Source organism: Onychostoma macrolepis, chromosome 03 (genome assembly GCF_012432095.1).
Source record: "Onychostoma macrolepis isolate SWU-2019 chromosome 03, ASM1243209v1, whole genome shotgun sequence".
Lineage (NCBI taxonomy): Eukaryota > Metazoa > Chordata > Actinopteri > Cypriniformes > Cyprinidae > Onychostoma > Onychostoma macrolepis.
The window spans coordinates 6241959-6264704 of NC_081157.1; the positions used below are offsets into that span (position 1 = coordinate 6241959).

The 22746-nt window shown below is 45.8% G+C and overlaps 1 protein-coding gene across 4 annotated transcripts in view; it reads right to left on the reverse strand.

The window, feature by feature from the left end:
• Positions 1-22746, reverse strand: part of LOC131536643 (NACHT, LRR and PYD domains-containing protein 13-like) — a 57573-nt gene that overhangs the window by 14317 nt on the left and 20510 nt on the right. The gene's annotated exons all lie outside the window — the stretch shown is intronic.

Below are 22746 nucleotides of genomic sequence, written 5' to 3' on the forward strand. Positions count from 1 at the left end.
AATTGTTCACCAACTAGCTTTTGTTCGCGAATATCTGATGTGGTAAATGTTTTGAGTGCGTTATACCCAGCCATTTGTGTTCTCGATCGTCCTAGGTGTAAATGTCACCGGTAAGTGGCCAATCGACAGACATATATGCGCATCCATTCTTATCAGTGATACAATTTATTATCAGTTATGCATCTTCTGGTAATTGCTAACAACAGTTTCAGTTTTCGTTTAGGACTGTGGCTGCATCACTGGCTTCTTTTGCTTCTTTTCGCTTTTGCTTCCGGCTTCGCTACTGTTCGGACGCTCCTGCTTATTGCTCTGCGCTTCGCTTTTTATGCACTTTTCTCAGATTTCTCTAAGATTTTAACTTCAGCATATCAGCACAGTGCTCAAACAACACAGTTTTTAGAAAAGGAAGACTCTTTGCCTACCACTACCAGCAGTTTACATTCCGGAGACGGGAAAACACAGCTGCCTACATTCAAACAGACGGGAAAGAAAATGCCCCTTGGGGAATCTACTTGCTGCATGAACTGCCACAGACTTCTACAAAGGATTGCGGTTCTTGAAACAAAGTTACTTGCTGGACCTCCAAAACAGGTGGAACACACAGCAGATCGTCATCACGGACCCCCGCAGCATACAGCCGGTGAGTCCTATGAATCTAGTGAATCTCAACAGCTTATGCAAAGTGTAGAAGAACAAGCTGATCGACAGACTAATCGATGGCACAAACAGGGAGCGAGAGCCAAAGGCACTCGAGACATCAGATTGTCACGAGTATCTCGTATTGCTGCGGTAGCATCCTCTACCCCAGATACGGCTATGAAAAGACTTGTAAACACTGGCATTTTACAACCCCCTATACATCTTGAGAACAGATTTGAAGCATTAATGAATGTGGGTGAGGAATCCCCAAATGTGACAAAACATGGATCGTATCAGCCAGCAGCTAACATCGCTACTAACAGACGCTCGATGTCAAGCAGACAGCGGCACTCAGCTTAGAGCGCAGCCGAGCCCAGGACTCTGATAGTAGGTGACTCTATTATCAGAGACATCAGTAGCAGGACTACAACTACATGCTGCTTTCCTCAAGCAACCGTCTCTGATGTGAACAAGGAACTTCGGAACATTCTGATGAAGCACAAGACTGCAAATCAAATCATCATCCATGTGGGGAAGAACGATATTCGGAAAGAGCAGTCAGAACTGCTTAAGAAGGATTTCAGTGAACTCTTTGAAACACTTCAAAGACTTGAAGTTCAGTCGTTCATCAGTGGACCACTCCCAGCAAGAGGAACTAACATGTTTTCACGGCTGCTTGGGCTGAATACATGGCTACAAAGAACCTGCAGTACAAAAGGAGTCAACTTCATCGACAACTTCAATATTTTCTGGGGCCATAGACAACTGTTTAAACTGGACGGCTTCCACCCAAACAAACTTGGTGCGAGAGTGCTAAAGGACAATATCTATTTCTCCCTCCGTCATCCTTCAGTGGTGTGTGCAAATCCACTCGGCCTCAATGGCACACACACACCTGGACAGAATATGAGTGACCATAGGACTTCATGTCAGCCTCAGAGTCATCTTGTGGTTGACACATCCCACAAGGACACTGATAACACCACACAGCCAAAACAAACTTTCCTCATGGAAACTATCCCGGCTGAGCCCTGCCCAACGAGCTCTTCACAGACAGACTGTGACGTACTACAACAGCTCCAAGACTGAGCACCCAAGGACAACTATCTGGAAAACAGCCAGGGAAGCCAGGACAACATATCTCAGCCACCGGAAACACCAGAGCCAGAGATGGAGGAACTGGTGTATGCTGGGACCAAACTCTCCCACTCGTTCGCTGCAAGCCCCCAGATATCAACTAAAAAACGGCGGGCCCCACAACCACCAAAGACAGCAGGCCCAGCTCTCCCTCCTCCTCCTGTGAGAGCTCTCCGACCGCTGCCACAACGACAGGGCCAAAACCCTCCTCCATCGGCTGTAGGTGAACCAGAAACAACTGATAACAGCTCTCAGTGATATGTGTCGGGTCCCCGCTATATTAGCAGCAACACTCACAAATGTTCACAGAACAAGCGGGAACCCAGTGTGCCTGTAGCCTTCTATATTTCTGTTTTATCACGTGATAGAAAGTCTAAGGCCTTCTCAAGCCGTACGGCTGACCCATCTAATCTGCGGCCTGTAATGCGTCAATCTAAGATTGCTGTAGAGACAAAATGTAATTCCATCAAGTTAGCATTTTTAAACATTCGCTCACTAAAAAATAAATCATTTCTGATCAATGATTTTATAACCACAAACAACCTGGATTTTATGTTTCTAAATGAAACATGGCTTGAAGACAGCTGCAGTGCAACAGTCCTCAATGAAACAGCCCCTCCTAACTTTAACTTTACAAGTGTCTGCAGGACTGTTAGGAGAGGTGGAGGTGTAGCTGCTCTATTTAAAGATGTTTATCAATGCAAGCAAGTGTCATTTGGTCAGTATTTGTCTTTTGAATACCTAGGTATTGTGCTGAAAGGTGCTCCACGCATTCTGTTTATCATTATTTACAGGCCTCCAAAATACTCTCCAGCCTTTGTTGAAGAGTTCACAGAACTGTTATCAATGATTTCCTCAGAGTTTGACTGTTTTACTATTGCAGGGGATTTTAATATTCACATAGATAATGCAGAAATCAAAACTGCAAAAGAAATTATTACTGTTTTAAACACTTTTGATCTGATCCAGCATGTGCATGAACCCACACACAATCGTGGACACACTCTAGATTTACTCATCAGTAGAGGTCTAAACATTTCATCCATTGTTGTTAAGGATGTAGCACTATCTGATCACTTCTGTATTTTCTTTGATATATTGATCTCTGTTACCACTGAATCTAGATCTGTCTCTGTCTCTGTCAGAAAGAGATGCATTAATGAGAACACTAGTGGGCTATTTATGAAGGCTATATCTTTAACACCAAGCATTTCTGCAGACTCTGTTGATCTTCTCCTGGATTCTTTTAACTCAAAAGTTAAGAATGTTATTGATGATATTGCTCCGACAAGGGTCTGCAAGAAGAATGGCAGACAAAAATCACCATGGAGAAAATCAACAGCAGTTCAGAGTATGAAAAGACAATGCAGAAAAGCTGAGTGGATGTGGCGGAAGTCAAAACTTGAAATTCACTATAGCATCTATAAAGACAGCCTTCATGCTTTCAATGTGGAACTAGCCACAGCTAGACAGACCTTCTTCTCAAACCTTATAAACAGTAACTTAAACAACTCTCGCACTCTTTTTGCTACTGTGGAGAGACTGACAAACCCCCCAAGTCAGATTCCCAGTGAAATGCTCTCCGACAGTAAATGCAACGAGTTTGCTTCCTTCTTTTCTGAGAAGATCAATAATATCAGAAAGGAGATTGGCATATCTACTTTTGCAGAGGTCACACAGATTCGACCGCAATTTCAAAAAGAAGTGACTATGTCTGTTTTTGAAGCAATTGATTGCAAAATTTTGAAAGAAATAGTACAGCACCTTAAATCATCAACATGCTATCTTGACACACTTCCCACATCTTTTTTCAAAAGTGTGCTTAACTGTTTAGAAGCAGATCTCTTAGAAGTGGTGAACGCTTCACTTCTTTCTGGGACTTTTCTAAACTCCCTGAAAACTGCAGTTGTTAAGCCCCTTCTGAAAAAGCGCAATCTTGATAACACAATGTTGAACAACTATAGACCAATATCAAATCTTCCGTTCATAGGTAAGATTATTGAAAAGGTAGTTTTTAATCAGCTGAACAACTACTTAAACTTAAATGGATACCTGGACAATTTTCAATCTGGTTTCCGAGCACATCATAGCACAGAGACAGCACTCATTAAGATAATAAATGATATTCGCTTCAATTCTGATTCAGGCAAAATATCAGTTCTGGTACTACTAGATCTTAGTGCTGCGTTTGATACGGTTGATCATAACATACTTCTAGAGAGACTGGAAAACTGGATCGGGCTTTCTGGGATGGTACTCAAATGGTTCAGGTCATACTTAGAAGGGAGAGGTTATTATGTGAGTATAGGAGAGCATAAGTCTAAGTGGACGTCCATGACATGCGGAGTCCCACAAGGCTCAATTCTTGCACCGCTCTTGTTTAGCCTGTATATGCTCCCACTAAGTCAAATAATGAGAAAGAACCAAATTGCCTATCACAGCTATGCTGATGATACGCAGATTTACCTAGCCTTATCTCCAAATGACTACAGCCCCATTGACTCCCTCTGCCAATGCATTGATGAAATAAACTGTTGGATGTCCCAGCACTTTCTTCAGTTAAATAAGGAGAAAACTGAAGTCATTGCATTTGGAAACAAAGATGAAGTTATCAAGGTGAATGCATACCTTGACTCTAGGGGTCAGTCAACTAAAAATCAAGTCAAAAATCTTGGGGTGTTTCTGGAGACAGACCTTAGTTTTAGTAGTCATGTCAAAGCAGTCACTAAATCAGCATACTATCATCTCAAAAACATTGCAAGAATTAGATGTCTTGTGTCCAGTCAAGATTTGGAGAAACTGGTTCATGCCTTTATCACCAGCAGGGTGGATTATTGTAATGGTCTCCTCACCGGCCTTCCAAAGAAGACCATTAGACAGCTGCAGCTCATCCAGAACGCTGCTGCCAGGATTCTGACTAGAACCAGAAAATTTGAGCATATTACACCAGTACTCAGGTCCTTACACTGGCTTCCAGTTACATTTAGGATTGATTTTAAAGTACTTTTACTCGTTTATAAATCTCTAAATGGCCTAGGACCTAAATACATTGGAGATATGCTCACTGAATATAAACCTAACAGACCACTCAGATCATTAGGATTGAGTCAGTTAGAAATACCAAGGGTTCACACAAAACAAGGGGAGTCCGCTTTCAGCTATTATGCCGCCCACAGCTTCCAGAAGAGATCAGATGTGCTAAAACATTAGCCACTTTTAAATCCAGACTCAAAACTCATCTGTTTAGCTGTGCATTTGTTGAATGAGCACTGTGCTACGTCAGAACTGATTGCACTATGTATAATCACTTTCTATTAAATGTTTTAAATTCTTTTAAAATCAATTTTTAAATCACTTTGTTTTTATTGTTGTGATTTTTATTATTTTTAATTTCTTATTATTTTTAATGACTATTTCACTTCCTTTTATGTAAAGCACTTTAAATTACCATTGTGTATGAAATGTGCTATATAAATAAACTTGCCTTGCCTTGCCTTGCCTTCTTGCACAAGAAAGGCACGCGAAATGGATCCAAGATGGCGGCGCGATCAGACGCAGCGGCTGCTCCAGGTCCCAAAGACGGTGCTTTTTTGTCTTTTAATGTCGTCTGTTCGTCTCCAAATAGTGTAAATTTACCGCTAGTTCATAAGGAAATCACTCCTAAACTCATATATGTTCGCCAAAGACTTTTGGATATCGGCAACGCATACAAAGACCAACTCGCCGGCTACTGAGAAGCTACGAGGCCTCTGTTTACTGCTGAAGCCGGACCTCGAGACCGCGGCTCGCCTACTGTCGCTACCCACACAAGGCGGCGTCAAGCGGTGTGAGAGAGGACGGAAGCGCGTAAGCGGAGGTATCTGAGCTAGGCTGAGGGAAAACCCCACAAGACCGGCTCTTCCAACACTCATGCTCTCAAACGTTCGCTCTCTGGAAAACAAACTGGACTTAATTCAACTCAGTCGATCAACACAGCGTGAGACAAGGGATTGTTGTGTGTTTGTTTTCACTGAAACATGGCTGAAGGACAACATCCCGGACTCCGCCATTCAGCTGCATCGGACTAACTTGCTACCGCGGACAGAGATTCATCACTGTCTGGTAAGACTCGCGGCGGTGGCTTGTGTGTGTACGTCAACAAAGAATGGTGTAACAATGCTGGGGTAGTGACAAAACACTGTTCATCGCTGGTGGAGTTTATGTTTGTGAAGTGTCGACCGTTCTATCAGCCGCGGGATTTCACGGCCATTGTTATTGTCGCGTATACATCCCCGTGCGCAAACGCAAAGGACGCGCTCATGAGCTGTACAGCGCCATCAGCGAACAACAAACAAATAACCCCGACGGCTTTTTCATCATAGCCGGTGACTTCAACCACGCAAACTTAAAGACAGTTTTGCCAAAGTTCTACCAACATGTGAACTTTGCAACAAGGGGAAATAACACACTGGACTTTGTTTACACAACAGTTAAGAGCGCATACAAAGCTGAACCCCGCCCCCACCTCGGGTACTCCGACCACATCTCTGTTATGCTAATCCCAGCATACAGACCACTTCTGAAACTGGCCAAACCGGTTCACAAACAGATCAAGGTATGGCCAGACAATGCCACCTCAGCACTGCAGGACTGCTTCCAGGACACAGACTGGAACATGTTTAAAGAGGCGGCCACCTACAACAACCACACAGACCTGCAGGAGTACACTGAAACAGTGACTGCTTACATCCAAAAGTGCACTGATGATGTGACAGTCACCAAGACCATCACCACACGCGCCAACCAGAAGCCATGGATGACAGATGAGGTTCGTGGGCTGCTAAAGACCAGAGATGAAGCATTCAGATCAGGAGATAAAGCAGCCCTCAAAACGGCAAGAGCCAATCTGTCCCGCAGCATCAAAAATGCAAAACGGTCATATGCTCAAAAAATCAAAAATCACTTCACAGACAGCAGTGACACACGGAGCCTGTGGCAAGCTATTCAGACCATCACAGACTACAAGCCCCCGCCACAGGCCTGTGATGACGACACATCCCTCCCAGATACACTCAACCACTTTTACTCACGGTTTGAAATGCAGAATGACACACCTGCACAAAACTGCCCACACCTCCCAATGACCAGGCGCTCTGTCTGTCTCCAGCCGGCGTAAGGAAGTCCCTATCTAGGATCAACCCACGCAAGGCTGCGGGTCCCGACAACATACCTGGCCGTGTACTGAAAGACTGTGCTGCACAGCTGACAGATGTCCTAACAGATATCTTCAACACCTCGCTGAGCCAGGCAGTCGTCCCCACATGTCTCAAATCCACAACAATCATACCGGTACCAAAGAAATCACCTGTGTCCTGTCTAAATGACTACCGTCCCATAGCACTGACTCCAATCATAATGAAGTGCTTTGAGAGGTTAGTCATGCACAACATCAAAACCAGCCTCCCAACACACTCGACCCGCTCCAGTTTGCATACCGTCCGAACCACTCTACGGACGATGCAATTTCCTCCACCCTCCACCTAGCTCTTACCCACCTAGAAAATAAAGACTCCTACGTTAGAATGCTGTTCATCGACTTCAGCTCAGCATTCAACACAATAATCCCACAACAGCTCATAAATAAACTCAACCTGCTGGGCCTTAACAATTCCCTCTGCAATTGGATCCTGGACTTTCTAACCGAAGACCTCAGTCAGTCCGTGTCGGCCACAACACCTCGAGCACTACCACACTGAACACAGGTGCCCCACAAGGCTGTGTGCTCAGCCCGCTGCTCTTCACGCTGCTGACCCACGACTGCACTGCCAAGTCCAGCTCCAACCACATCATCAAGTTTGCTGACGACACAACAGTGGTAGGTCTCATCAGCAACAACGATGAAACGCACTACAGAGAGGAAGTGGCACAGCTGGCTGAATGGTGTGGCACTAACAACCTGTCCCTCAATGTGAGTAAGACAAAGGAGGTTGTGATGGACTTCAGGAGAAACTCCGTGATCACCCCCACTGACCATCGACAGCTCGACTGTGGAGAGAGTCAGCAGCACTAAATTCCTGGGGGTGCACATCACAGAGGATCTCACCTGGACCACCAACACCATGTCACTCTCCAAGAAGGCACAACAGCGCCTACACTTTCTCCGCCGGCTGAAAAGAGCAAGTCTCCCTGCACCCATCCTCACCACTTTCTACAGGGGCACCATTGAGAGTGTGCTGACCAGCTGCATCACTGTCTGGTACGGGAACTGTACTGCAGCAGACCGCAAGACCCTCCAGCGGACAGTGAACACAGCTGCAAGGATCATCGGTGCCCCTCTCCCCTCCATCCTGGATATTTTCCTCACACGATGCTCCAGCAAAGCCAATAGCATCATGAAGGACTCAACGCATCCCTCCCACAGTCTCTTCCAGCTCTTACCATCAGGAAGACGGTACCGGAGCATCAGAGCCCGCTCTGCCAGACTGCTCAACAGCTTTTTCCCCCAGGCTGTGAGAGCCCTGAACTCAAATCACCCCGCCCCTCTCTGAACCCCCATACAATCCCCCTACCTCCTGTAACATGTAACGTGCAATTCGAAGTGTGCTACACACAGGTGAGTGGGCCTGTACAAACCACCTGTAGTAGCTCACTCTCCTCCTCTATGCGCACTAGTCACTTTCACACACACTGCTGTGTGTACACAAATCCCACAAAAAGAACTCAGTAATATATGTATGTTTACATGCTCATGCACTACAAATCCTCCTGCACTGTTCCCCAGCCAGCTGCTTGAACTCAATGCTTCTCCTTGCACATGTACAGTATTTATCTGAAGCATTCGTATAGTTTGTATAGTTTGTATTTTTTAGTTTGTATAGGTACTTTTTATAGATAGTATATTTATAGTCAAAATCTATCAGTAGGATAGCTGTGTATAGGTTTATATTGTCTTACTCCTTTGTTGTATGCCTGTATTTATGTAGCACCGTGGTCCTGTGAGGCACGACATTTCGTTCCACTGTATGCCCCCGCATGTAGCGGAATGACAATAAAGCTCAACTTGACTTGAGTATCGTTCAGTTTTGAGTTCGCTGGAAAATCACAATCAGTAAGTGCACAATATAGTATATAATAATTGTACTTCTATTATGCCTATATGATAATATTATTTGCGGTTGGGATAACACAATAAGTAAATCTTCCTGTATGGGTTTATAGAAATTGTACTTTTGTTATGCCTATGTCCCACATGAAAAAATACAAGCCTATAGTAATTTATAGTAAATGCTATAGTGTTTTTGAACCATACTATATTAAAGTGTACTATACTGTATAATATAGTATTTATAGTAAATAAACTTGACCTTGACCTTGTATTTTTCCATGCGGGTATGGTAATATTATTTGTGGTTGATAGTGTTAAAATATAGTTTCTTTGTTATTGGCATTCTGTTTTCTCATCAAGTACGCATATACTAATGTACTGTGAAAAATAAATGCTAACAGTTGTTTACAACACTTTTTTAGGACTTTGAAAACACCACTCTCGCCTTCACCTGCATCTCGCACAGAAAGGGGACGCAGGTATATTATTCAGTTTTCAATTCCATTCAGAATCTTATACATTAGGTGTGAATTCACTATTTTACAGATGTTACAGATGTTAATTTGTTTTATTTACTGTATGGTAAAATGTGTGCTATGTGGTAATTGTCTTCTTATTTCTACAGATTAGTACTAGTATCAGTTAACATCCCAATAATGTTAATAATGTAGTTTTATTTGTGCAAACAGCATGCTTATTTTTTTATTTATTTCAGATGTGAGAATAACAGTGCAAAAGAACCTGTGGCAAAGAGAGCTAAACCAAATAAGCAGCCCACTCGGTCATGGAAAACAGAGACTGATGACGACATGGCTCCACAGGCCCTGAGAATCCTGCGCACAGGAACCTGGACCACAGCTGGACACAAGACCATGTGATGCACACACTCCCATGAGTCTGTTCAAAATGTTTTTTTCTGAAACTGCTGTGTCAACTCTGTGTCAAAACGTCTCAGGTTACCCATGTAACCATGGTTCCCTGAGAAGGGGAACGAGACACTGCGTCCCCTAGAGGACACTTTGGGGAACGCCCTCAGCGGGACCGGTGTCTGAAGTGCATGTGGAACACGACAATGAACTTGACATTGGCCTATGACGTGTTACTGGTGCGACCATGAGTATAAAAGGGCACCTGTAGAGCACGTCATCAGCTTCTTGTCTGAAGGAGACGTGCACAAGAATGCCTGAAACATGGCAAGGGGACGCAGTGCGAGTTCCCATTCGATAGGGAACGTCTCAGGTTACCCATGCAACCATGGTTCCCTGAGAAGGGGAACGAGACACTGCGTCCGTTCCCCTTCTCTTTGAGACACTTTGGGGAACGAATACCCACGCTGCCATGCTGAAGGAACGAGTGCCTTATCAGCAGGCACAAGCCAGGAACTCTAAGGAGTTCTCATCCCCAGAAATACACCAGCAACAGCCAACACACTGTAAGGGTCAGAGTTGAAGCGGGTCAGCTTCTCTATCCACGACCCTAAGTGAAATGAGAGGGCCTCATTGCACAACAGTGCTAAGAATTGGGAACGCGAGAGGCAATACTACCCCTCTTCCTAACCGTAGTATCTCAAATGTTACAGTGGGACGCGAGTCGCGGAATAGCCCACTAACTCCGCATACCTCTCATCTCTGAGTGCAAACGGAGGAAACCCTCCCCCGGCGCGATATCATATAGTACATAAAAAGAAGTGGGAACGCGAGAAGCGATACTGCCCATCTACTTTAAATCATATAATATTGTGAGGATTAGAGCCGAGGAAGTGGGACGCGAGCCGCGGAATAGCCCACCATCTCTGAATATCTCTCAAATCAGTGCGTATCGCACGGTAAATACAAGAAGTGGGAACGCGAGAAGCGATACTGCCCATCTACTTTAAATCATATAATATTGTGAGGATTAGAGCCGAGGACGTGGGACGCGAGCCGCGGAATAGCCCACCATCTCTGAATATCTCTCAAATCAGTGCGTATCGCACGGTAAATACAAGAAGTGGGAACGCGAGAAGCGATACTGCCCATCTACTTTAAATCATATAATATTGTGAGGATTAGAGCCGAGGAAGTGGGACGCGAGTCATGAATAGCCCACCGCCTCTGCATAACTCTCACAATGTTAACGTAATACAGAGGCCTGCTTATAGTGTAACAGATAAAGAAGTGGGAGTGCAAACTGCAATACTGCCCACCTTCTCAACACATTTTATAATCTTGTGCAGAACGAAGGCGACCTGCCGTTTAAATGACATAAGAAGTGGGAAACAACAAGGACTCTGCCCAACTTTCTAAACCCAAAACACAATTCGTATAACAAAGAGAAGGATAACTGAGGAAGTGGGAGGCGATTCGCGGAAAGCCTACGTTCCTCAGCACATCTCATAACCTAACACCGATACAACGGGAAACCGCCGTTGTACTGGGAAAACTACGAATTGAAATTAGGGACTGATTCCTACTACAGGATGAAAATAAAGTAAAGAGGAAATAAGTATTCAACTAAGGCTAGGACTAAGGGGCTTTATTAACAAAGGTTTGCTTTTTCTTTTAACAGTAAATAAACACAGCCCTGGACTCAAGGCTTCGAATTGCCTTTCTTGGCATCGATAACGTCCCTGAGCTCCTGTCTCTGCTATACGCGAGGTTGCTGCCTAGTGCCCCGACCCCTCGGGGGCGGTGCTCTTGCAGCTACGCTCGCCTTCTGACTCTGCCGCCTGGTGGCCGGCTCAGCTTCAGGTGGTTGCCCGGACGGACGCCGCTTACGGCGAGGGATGTAGTGCTCAAACGCCGCTGACTTAACCTTCGCCTCCCTGAACTTACGAACCACTGTCTCGACAGCAGCTCCGAAAAGCCCGGCAGGCGAAACCGGGGCATCAAGGAGAAAAGACCTGTCCTTCTCCTTTAGCCCCGACAGGTTAAGCCATAAATGCCTCTCCGTGACAACGAGCGCCGCAAGGGAGCGGCCGATGGCACGAGCTGCTTGCTTGGTCGCACGGAGGGCAAGGTCACATGAGCGGCGGAGCTCCTCGATTTCAACAGGAGCCACACCCCCCGCCGCATCAGCGTCCCTTAGCAGATCCGCCTGGTAAGCCTGCAATACCGAAATGGTATGCAGGGTACCGCCCGCCTGCCCAGCCGTCGCGTATGCCTTGCCGACGAGCCTAGACGTAAACTGGCACGGCTTCGAAGGCAAAGTAGGAGCCCTCCACGAAGATGCCAGGGGAGCAGCCAGATAACCTGCAAGGGACTCCTCCATCCGAGGCATCTTCGTGTACCCGCTGTCTTCCAACCCCTTTACATTAGCGTAGTTGGACTTGCTAGGGGAAAGACGCGGGCAGAAAAGGATTCCTCCATGACCTCAGCAGCTCGCTGTGAAGCTCAGGAGGAACGGAAGGCTCGGGGCGGGCGTTTATGACCCGCCAGGAAGCGCTCATCCAGCCGGCTAGTAGACGCTGCGTTCCTGCACCTCCGCTGACCAGTCCAGGGTTAACCTGGCAGTTGCGCGGGTCATGACGCCCAGGAGTTCCCCATACGCGGGTGACGAGGAGGAGGCGGTTTGTGATGTTGCGTCCGCCTCGACTCCTGTCACGACTATCTCCTCGGAGCTGGACCGGCCGAGTAACATGCTCTCTGCCGGACCGGAAGAAACCGAGAGTGGGCTTCAGATTCGGTTCGAGAGCAACAGAGCTGGCGACCGAGGATTGGGATAGGGAGAGACCCGTCCCAAGCTCATCGGCCAGATCTAACTGCGAGCCCCATGAGTGCAGACGGCGCGCTGCCTCGGCAGCAGCGGGTCCAGCACCACGAGGCGCAGAAGCTTGGCTTCCGTCCTCTGTAAACAGAGCCAAGCTTGGCTTCCGTCCTCTGTAAACAGAGCCAAGCTTTTCTTTCTCTTTTTTTTAAAGTTCTGCTTCAAACAAGCACACACAAACAAACGGCTCCTGAAGACAAGAAGCTGATGACGTGCTCTACAGGTGCCCTTTTATACGCATAGTCGCACCAGTAACGCGTCATAGGCCAATGTCAAGTTCATTGTCGTGTTCCACATGCACTTCAGACACCGGTCCCGCTGAGGGCGTTCCCCAAAGTGTCCTCTAGGGGACGCAGTGCGAGTTCCCATTCGATAGGGAACACCAATTCTCAGGCTGCCAAGGCACGTGCAAAGGGCCATAAATATAAATGGACAGACGTCAGCATCAGTGAGCTGTACTGCTACATTGGGCTACTCTTCTACTTGGCCATGCTGAAATTGAGGTCCATCAGAGACTACTGGCGTCAGGACAGTCTTTTCTCTGTTCCTTTTCCTGCCACAATCATGTCAAGGAACAGATACCGCAGCATTTCATGGAATCTGCACACGAGTCACCCAGATTCAGACAAGGACAATGACAGAAAGAGGGGCACAGCTGAACACGACCGTCTTTTCAGGGTCAGACCCCTCATGGACACTATCCAGCATGCATGTAAGGCGATCTATCATCCAAGAAAAAATTTGGCAGTGGATGAAAGAATGGTGGCATGCAAAGCAAACACAGGAATGACTTAGTACATGAAAGCCAAGCCAACCAGGTGGGGCTTCAAGTTGTTTGTTCTTGCGGACTCATCAAATGGATATTGTAGAACCTGGTCGAAAAGAACGCACACGCATAATCTTAACTCAAGAACATTCCTGAGTCCTTCCTCCATCAGCTCGTAAAAGTTACAAATGACTAAGCTTCCTGTCTGTTCTCCTTATCATCTCATGAAGCTGGGAGGAGAACATCTGGCCATTCTTTGAAGCACAGGATTTTCAATGTTGGTCTTGACCAGTTTACCATAAATAAAGTCGAATAAACAGACAGTACAAAGCACATGGGATCTGGACATGTTCCAGCTCAGACCCTCCCTAAGTCCCCTGACTGCTTTTGACCATAATTCAATGATGGTATCAACAAGGAAAGACAGATATATGTTAACCAGACTTGAACAAACCTACATCACAGACATCCTGGTGACCTCAGAGCAAACCCCCTTTTCCAAGTTGCATTCCAAGACAATGCCGCCTCTTGTGCTCGGACAACAAAGAAACTCTAGTCACACAGAGTTTCTTTCAAAAGGATCTTTCAGAAAGGACTTCTGCTATTAAAAGCAACATACTCAAGAGACGATATTTGTATATGAATGTGGTATTTTGTTTCATATATCTGACTGTATTTATCAGAACTTAGGATATTTTAATCTGTGACTTAAACCATTTAGTAGGTAAAATTATAGGTATTCAATATATATCTCATGTTTGGTATTAAACTTCACGTTATGCTGATTCCAGTACATTGAAATAGATGAATGTTGACTTTTAGCCTCACAAGGTATGATTATAACACTTTGTAGAAATCTGCTAGTATATTGTGGCTCAGGTGACATATTTATGAGCAGATAATGGATGCACGAAATAGTAGTCATGTTGGGCGGGGCTCCGCCCTACAGAGACAATGTGATTGGATCAGACAGTGACTAGGATGGACTTAATTCTGTCCGATAAAACAGACACCCCAACTTTGAACAGTGCTCAGAAAAAAGAACGGGGTGAAACAACTGGTGAAATTGCAAGAGACTTGGCTGAAAGTCTGGGCGTTGCCCCCCTGATCGTGCTGCGAAACATCTGGCTGATCATCAAAAGACTTCAACATCCTGGCCACGTCTGACCAAAGAAAAACTTGCAAAGCTGCTGCGTAAGAACTTCAAACTCGCTATTCGCGCGCTACCAGGAAGCCATCAAATCCAAAGGAGGAATCCCGAGTCACGTCACGCGACAACAAAACGTCAGCAGGAAAAGTCCTGGGTTTCCCTCCAGCAACCCTTCAAGAAGTACAGCCTTCAATTCAACTTCAAACTCACAGCAAGTAAAACAGACAAATCTCTTATTCGCTGAAGCTGGTTGAATTGAATGAATCGTTAAAAGATAACAATAACTGAGTCTTCCGTTTGTGACGTCCGCAAGGTCATCCTTGTTTCTCAAGAAAAGAGAATAGTTAACCTCCTTCAAACTGCTTTGATCTTGCCATAATATGTGTATGTGTGTGTATGTGTTTTGGTTATTTGTATTGTGCCCTAGAATAGTAAATAAACGCTTGATTCATTTTTAATGAATAGTCTGGTGCCTTGATTTTCAAATCTTAAATTATTTGCCATAGATCGTGTTACCTGTTGCTCAGGCAAATTTCCCAATCAATTCTGTATTCTTATCAACAATAAGAAGCATTGCTGATTTATACTATATTAATACTCGTGGGACGAGTTGTTAATAAGGTATAAATTATACAATTTTGATTAATATCAATTAATCAGATCAAAACCGAATTTCTACGATTTGGTTCCCTAAAGCTAAAATGTATAAATGAAGGATAAAACCTTACAAATAACGCTACAATATACTGTAGATTTTGCTGTGTACACAGGAAAGAACAACTTTCCCACAGGCCATGGACTGTCATATGATGCTGTGGCATCTCTGTTAGACCATGCAGTTTTGGGCTCTGGGTACCATGTATACATGGATAATTTTTACACTAGTCCCAAGCTCCTAACATACTTGTTTGCTTTGAAGTTTGGTGCATGTGGGACATACAGAGACAACAGGAAGGATTGCTCTCGGAATGCAGCTAATTCGCTCACTAAAAAATCTGTGAGGGGCTCCATCAGGTGGATTCGAGACAAACATCTTGTGTTTGTGAAGTGGATGGACACACGAGAGGTGTCTGTCTGTTCCACCATCCATGCTGCTTATATAGGAGACACTGTGCAGAGGAGGGTGAAATCACAAAATGGATGGAGGACAAAGAGTTTTCCATGTCCTGCACCTGTGACTGCCTACAACCAGCACATGGGGGGCGTTGACCTGTCTGATCAGCTGTTACAGTACTACAGTACACAGCACAAAACAATGAAGTGCTACAGAAAGCTATTTCTACACTTCTTGGACATTGCTTCCACCAATGCTTTTATTGTACACAAAGAGCTTTATGGCACCATGAGCCACAAGGAGTTTATGGAAGAACTAATTGCAGAGCTCTGTGGTGTGTTACAGAAAATAACATCAAAAAGGACCAGTGTTGACCATGTGCCTGTTCCAGGAGCTGAGCAGGCCTCAGGTGCCACTGCTCGTCGCCGGATATGTGTGCTTTGCAAAGCATGATAAGAGGCAGGACACTCCTTGGAAATGCCAGGCATGTGATGTTCACTTGTGTGTTTAATTGAATAGGAACTGTTTCCTAGAGTGGCACAAAGATGTCTAGCTGTTCAATTCTGTGTACTATGTGAGAGAGTAGGTTATACATAGGGTGTAAGAGTGGGCTTCTTCAAACCTTACACCCTTTTTTTATCTTGCACTCTTCCTGTTTACACTATTTTTTTTTTTTGCACAGTTTTGCCCTGATTGTGTCTTCTGTACCACCACGTTTCATGTGTAAATTCAACTGCAGTATACATATAAGATCATCTGTGTCACTCTCTCCTCAATCCTGGACATTTTCTCAGCACTATTTGAGCGAGTAGGTTATACATAAGGTGTAAGAGTGGGCTAGTAGAAACTTTACACCCTTTTTATCTTGCACTCTTCCTTTTTACACTTCGTTTGTCTGTTTTTGCCATGAATGTTTCTTCTGTACCAATTGTAACATCTGCTTATGATCCTTGATGGTCGTTGGGACTTTATGTCTTAAGGGACCCTTTTAGCCTTTTGACTTTTGCATATAAATTACTGACCTGGCCTCAGCGTTTACATTTATATGGGTACTAAATTGCAGATGGTCTTTATCACTATCAAAAGGATGCAAAAGGATCGACTAAGTGTCCTTATCAAGCTTCAAACACATTCCACAGAAGGGGGGGTGACCCCCCGGACCAGACTAGTCTGTCTTCACGATTTCAAATACACATCACACACACACCTAAAGACATTTTCTCTATTTAGGCCATAATTAAGCAGTTATAAATGTATCTGGTGTATGCATGTGTTGTTTGTATGTTTCCTTATTGTATTAGCCTAGTTACCACTCGTTATTCGTATTAGTAAGCTCCAAACACTCATATTTAGAGGTATGAAGGTATCTCTGGTTTAATACCTTTCAGATGTCTCTTTCATGATATCAAAATGATCTGCTCTTTATTCCTCACACAATGATGTACACTATGTGATCATGAAATGCATCACACTATTTTTACTGTACTGTGGGGAAAATTACACCAGTCTCCAGATCAGCCGTAAAACATGCAAACGAGGTGTCAAGTGGGACAAAGAAACATTTTCCCGCTGAAACTATGAGCCTTGTTATTGGTCAAACTAACCAAAATGGGTGTTACAGGGAAACAGATAAAACTTCTCCCACACCAAAAGCCAAGGCTTTTCTCTTAACTGTCGGTGCCCCGGAGACACACTTATCACCTTGGAAACCTCACGGCTCCCCTTGCGGGGGAGTCCGATCTTCTGGAAGTTTTAAACTCAGTAACTTTGTCAACTCACTTCGGACTAATCACCCATGACTGGAATGACAAAGCTTTCACTCCTAAAGGAATTCATCAGGAATCTACGCACCAGGATGCTTTACTCAGCTCCCACAAAACCCATGCAAGTAACCGCTTGTTAACTATCTAGATGCGCTTCTAGGCTTCGACCCCTTTTAATTAAGGTGATGTGATTATCTGATGGTTCGTAACAGGTTGTAGTCAGCTGATGTTAAAATCCTGCCATACTCTCTCTTGCGCGCGAGCGCTCCTTCTCTCTCTCTCCCTCTCTCTCTTCTCTATCTCTCTCTCCATGCCTGTCACGTCCTCTGTTGTGTCTGTCATGTGTTCCCGCCTCTTGTTTCCATATTTGGTCATGTTCCTGTCCTTGTTAAGTGTGATTATTAGTTTATTCTGTTCAGGTGTGTGTGATTGTCTTGTGTGTGTATATAAGGTCCTGTCTGTTCAGTTAGTGTTTGTCTGGTCCACTCGTTATTCCCCGGTGTTCCTGTCTGTGTCAACCTTGCCTCGTCTTGCCCTGTCCTGATGTCCTCATTAAAGACTATTATTTGGAAGTTTACCCTCGTCTCCGTGTTCCTCATCCCTCCCTGCTGTGTGCACCATGACAGAAGACCAGACCTAACAGTAAGCGGCGCCCCTTCACCACGTTTTGTTTTCCGTTTTTCTTAAGTCTTTTGTTTTGGTTTTCTGGTTTTGGTCCTGTCTGTCCCGCGGCATGGAAGTCGCCGCTCGTCCTTCCCGCTCCAGCCCACGGTTAGGCGTGGGAGTTCGGCGGGATCGCCGCGAGTGCCGCGAGTCCGTTGGCCGCGAGCCTATCCAGTTGGCCACCGTCCGTGGCTTTCTTCAGCCCGCCGTTCGCGGGAAAAGTCACGCCGCCGTCCGCGACTCTTCAGCCCGCTGTTCGCGGGAGAATCGTCGCCGCCGTCTGCGGCTGTCCTCAGTCTTGTTCACGGGCTGCCGCTCGAGCACGCCGCCGACTACGGGGAAAGCCCACCCGAACGTCGGCGGTTCCCTCCCTTCACGCCGCCGTCTGCGGCTCACCCTAGCCCGCCTGGAAGTGCTGATGGCTAGCCAGCCTGGGGTGTGGCAAGCCCGCCAGGAGTGCGTATGGCAAGCCCACCTGGAGCGTGTATGGCAAGCCCGCCTGGAGCTCCCGCCCGCCGGCCGCCGCTGACTCAAGCCCGCCGGATGCCGCTGACTCAAGCCCGCCGGATGCCGCTGACTCAAGCCCGCCGGATGCCGCTGACTCAAGCCCGCCGGATGCCGCTGACTCAAGCCCGCCGGATGCCGCTGACTCAAGCCCGCCGGATGCCGCTGACTCCAGTCCAGTACGGGTCCCCGTGGAGAAAGTCCACACGTTCCGGCCAGGAGTGCCGGTGTTGTCTTGTCTTGCCCACAGGAACATTTTAAACTTGCCTTGTCTTGTCCGCGGAGACTCATTTGGGGCAGGCGGCTTTTCTTGTTGTGGCCATGGAGGCCATTCCAGCCGCCTGCCTCCCTGTCGTGGAAGCGGAGGCGGTTGCTGAGGGACCTTGACAGGGCCCCTGACTCCCTGTCATGCCCAGAAGAAGCCTCAGCTTCCGAGCTGTTCCTGTGGGCTGTCCTGTCTGTGTGTCTGGCCTGTCCTGTCCCTGTCCTGTCCCTGTCTGTTACGCCCTGGAGGGCTATCCGGTCCTGTATGTGAGTCTGGCCAGTGTCGTGTCCTGTCTGTTACGCCCTGGAGGGCTCCTGATACCCCCTGGATTCCCCTAGGAAATTTTGGGGGGGGGTAGTAGAGCTCTGTGTGGAGTGGCCGGGCCGAGGGGACCGAGGCCACGGCCACGAAGACCATCTGCCATGGCCGCCTGAGCTCCCAGCCCTGCCATGGCCTCTCTGTTACGCTCTGGAGGTCCCCGTCCTGTGTTCCTGTCCATGTCTGTCCTGAGGGGCCTCCAGAGTGCCCACCCTCCCTCCCTGTTGGAACTGTTAGGCGCGGGACGCGCCTTCCGGGAGGGGGGAGTACTGTCACGTCCTCTGTTGTGTCTGTCATGTGTTCCCGCCTCTTGTTTCCATATTTGGTCATGTTCCTGTCCTTGTTAAGTGTGATTATTAGTTTATTCTGTTCAGGTGTGTGTGATTGTCTTGTGTGTGTATATAAGGTCCTGTCTGTTCAGTTAGTGTTTGTCTGGTCCACTCGTTATTCCCCGGTGTTCCTGTCTGTGTCAACCTTGCCTCGTCTTGCCCTGTCCTGATGTCCTCATTAAAGACTATTATTTGGAAGTTTACCCTCGTCTCCGTGTTCCTCATCCCTCCCTGCTGTGTGCACCATGACAATGCCTTCCTCGCGTTGGCATCCATGTTTAATGTGTGTATGTCTGTGTCTAGTTCTATGTTACATGTTCCCCTGTAGTGTAGTTTAATAAACATCCATATGTATTCACACTTGGTTGTCTGTGTCTGCTGCTCTCAGAACGAAGTCACTTTAACGTCCGGTCTTGCTACAATGCTCGGAGCAATGCTTCAGTAAGGAAATTATTTGTCGTGACCAGAGGAATAATTTTCCTTAGACTCAATTGAAGGGTCCGTACTGCGGACGAACTAATCATTTTATTGTACTATTAATACTACAGCTAATTCCTGAAGATGGATATATAATTGATAACCCGTCATGATTAATTATGTTCATCTCATAAAGCAAATATGCAACACAATATATGTTTCATGTGTAAATTCAAGTATACGTCTTAAGCTATATGTAAAGTAAGACAACTTTTTCAGTAGGTTTGCTATGTGTGGGTTTATATAGATTACAGAGTTATATACAGTGTACTGACTGACTGGAAGCAGGTAAGACTTTTTTTTTTTCTTGGAGCACACACTGCAAAAAATGCTTTTCTTACTTATATTTTTAGTCTTGTTTCCAGCCAAAACATCTAAAAATTCTTAAATCAAGAAGGATTTTCTAGACAAGTAAAAATAATTGTCTTGTTTTCAGAAAAAACATGTCAAAATTAAGTGAGTTTTTCCTTGAAAAAAAGCAAAATAATCTGCCAATGGGGTAAAAAAAATAATCTTGTTTTCAGTTTGACATAAGATTATATTTCTTACCCCATTGGCAGATTATTTTGCTTGTTTCAAGTAAAAACTCACTTAATTTTGACATGTTTTTTCTGAAAACAAGACAATAATTTTTACTTCTCTAGAAAATCCTTCTTGATTTAAGAATTTTTAGATGTTTTGGCTGGAAACAAGACTAAAAATATAAGTAAGAAAAGCATTTCTTGCAGTGCATAAACAAACACTTTGGAAATGCCAGGCATGTGATATTCATTTATATATTTTAACATATATATCTGCCGTCCAAAGGCAAAGCGCAGTAACTACACATCTGGTCAAAATTGAGTTAAGTCCTAAAATGTGCTTTGTGACAAGTCTCCTGGTTCAATTTTGTCCCTGTACAAAATTCCCTGCCTCACTTGTCCAGACTTGTCTGGTGCATGCACATGGAGTTTTCAGTTCGGCAGCGCATTCAGCATAGCAGAGTAATACGGAGTTTCCCTGGCTTTGTTTATTCCTTTAAAGTCTATTTCCCTTGTGTGGTATTGCTGTGCGTTAATAACTCCAAACCACATTTTTGTGCATATCCACACAAACCAATAAACATTGAGATTGGACATGTTCACTTTGAAGTAGCTGCAGTTCTTTCTAATCGAAGAATTAGGCCAGCTGAGTTCCAACCACCTAACTGCACACAGAATATACTACAAATTGGTCCTTCGAGCCGGATCAGGACATCAGCTGCGCTATGGCTACATCCAGAGATTACTACGAGGGAGAACAAGTTCCAGTTCCTCGTCCAAGTCATACCCGGCGGGTGCTCACCTACTTGGAGGATTATGTGCTTGATTATCCACCTCTGAGGCATGGTCATCCTTCACCAGCAGATGACACTCAAGGAATACCTCAAGTATGCCAGGACCCTTATAAGGGCTATATTACTCCTGCTCACAGGGACAGACACTTTGAAAGTGAAAAGCTGCACCACTTGGAGGCACGGTGGAGAAATTTAAGCAGTGAAATGAGAGAGCTTCAAATCAGAATGGACAGTGCTAGACAAGCATCTAGATCTCCTGTTTATGGACACTATCAGAGCCTTCATCACATTGAACTCAGTAACACTGGATTAGGACCCTCAGTGACTGTAGCACCGTCTCCACACTATGAGGAAACACTCTATGACAAGCCCCCTATGCAGCAGCGCCCACAATCAAGCATGCAACCATCCAATATAGTTCGTGTAGCTTCCCTGCCAGAGCCACAGCATCAAAGACTGTTTCCTGAACTCCGACGGTCGGCCTCATGTCCCCCCACAGCTGCTCAGCCTGCCCTTCCTCAGGTACAGTCACAGTATCAGCCAAGCCCAGTGCAGCATGCAGCAGTCCGCATGCAGACTCCTTATCAATCAGCTGTTGTACCGCCTGCGCCTTCTTATGTGCAGCCCCAACGTCAGTCAGTTGCTGCACAATCTGTTCCAGCCTCACTGCCGCCACAGTACCAGCAGACAGTGCCAGCTCCAGTTCAGCCTGTGCCAGTGCAACCAACAATGCATCCTCATTACCCTTATCAACCACTACCTCCTCCTCCTTGGCCTGTACCACAATCACAACATTATTGGCCTACAAATACTGTGATGCCTGGACTGATGGAGATGGCTATTGCTTCCTCCTATGGCATACCCAAACCAAGGCTGGCAGTATTCTCCTCAGGGAAAGAGAGTGATTTCCTGATGCTCAAGAAAGGGCTGGACAGCATCCTTGGTCCACACAGACATCTAACAGAGGACTATAGGTATCAAGTGCTCTTGGATCATCTACATCTGCCTGCTGCTTACCAGGTAGCTAAGAGGTATGTCAACAGCCCATATCCTTACACTAGTGCCATGCAGGCTCTTCAACAGAGATACGGTCAACCAAGACAGTTAATTCAGAGTGAGCTGAGAGCTATTCTCAATGCACCAGCTATTTGACCTGGTGATGCACAGGGATTTGAGGACTTTGCAGCAGCTGTTAACACACTGGTGGGCATGTTGAACACGATGGAAGGGCCTTCTAGATATGAACTGCAGTGTGGTTCCGACGTTGACACTTTACTGACCAAACTGCCTGTCAGTTACAGAGACTCCTTCATAAAATACTGTCTCAACCAGCACATTATTGTGAGCGGCAACTCCAGAACTTACACCTTGCCAGAATTTGCTGAGTGTCTGGAAAGGAAGTCTCAGGCCATTCAGATATCTCGACGGGTAACAGGGCCAGTGCATACAGAACCCTTTCGGCGAGAACAGAAATCCCTTCCTTACTCTAAAGTCAAGTCAGCTACAATTCTCACTGGCAGTGAACAACCTAAAGCCAT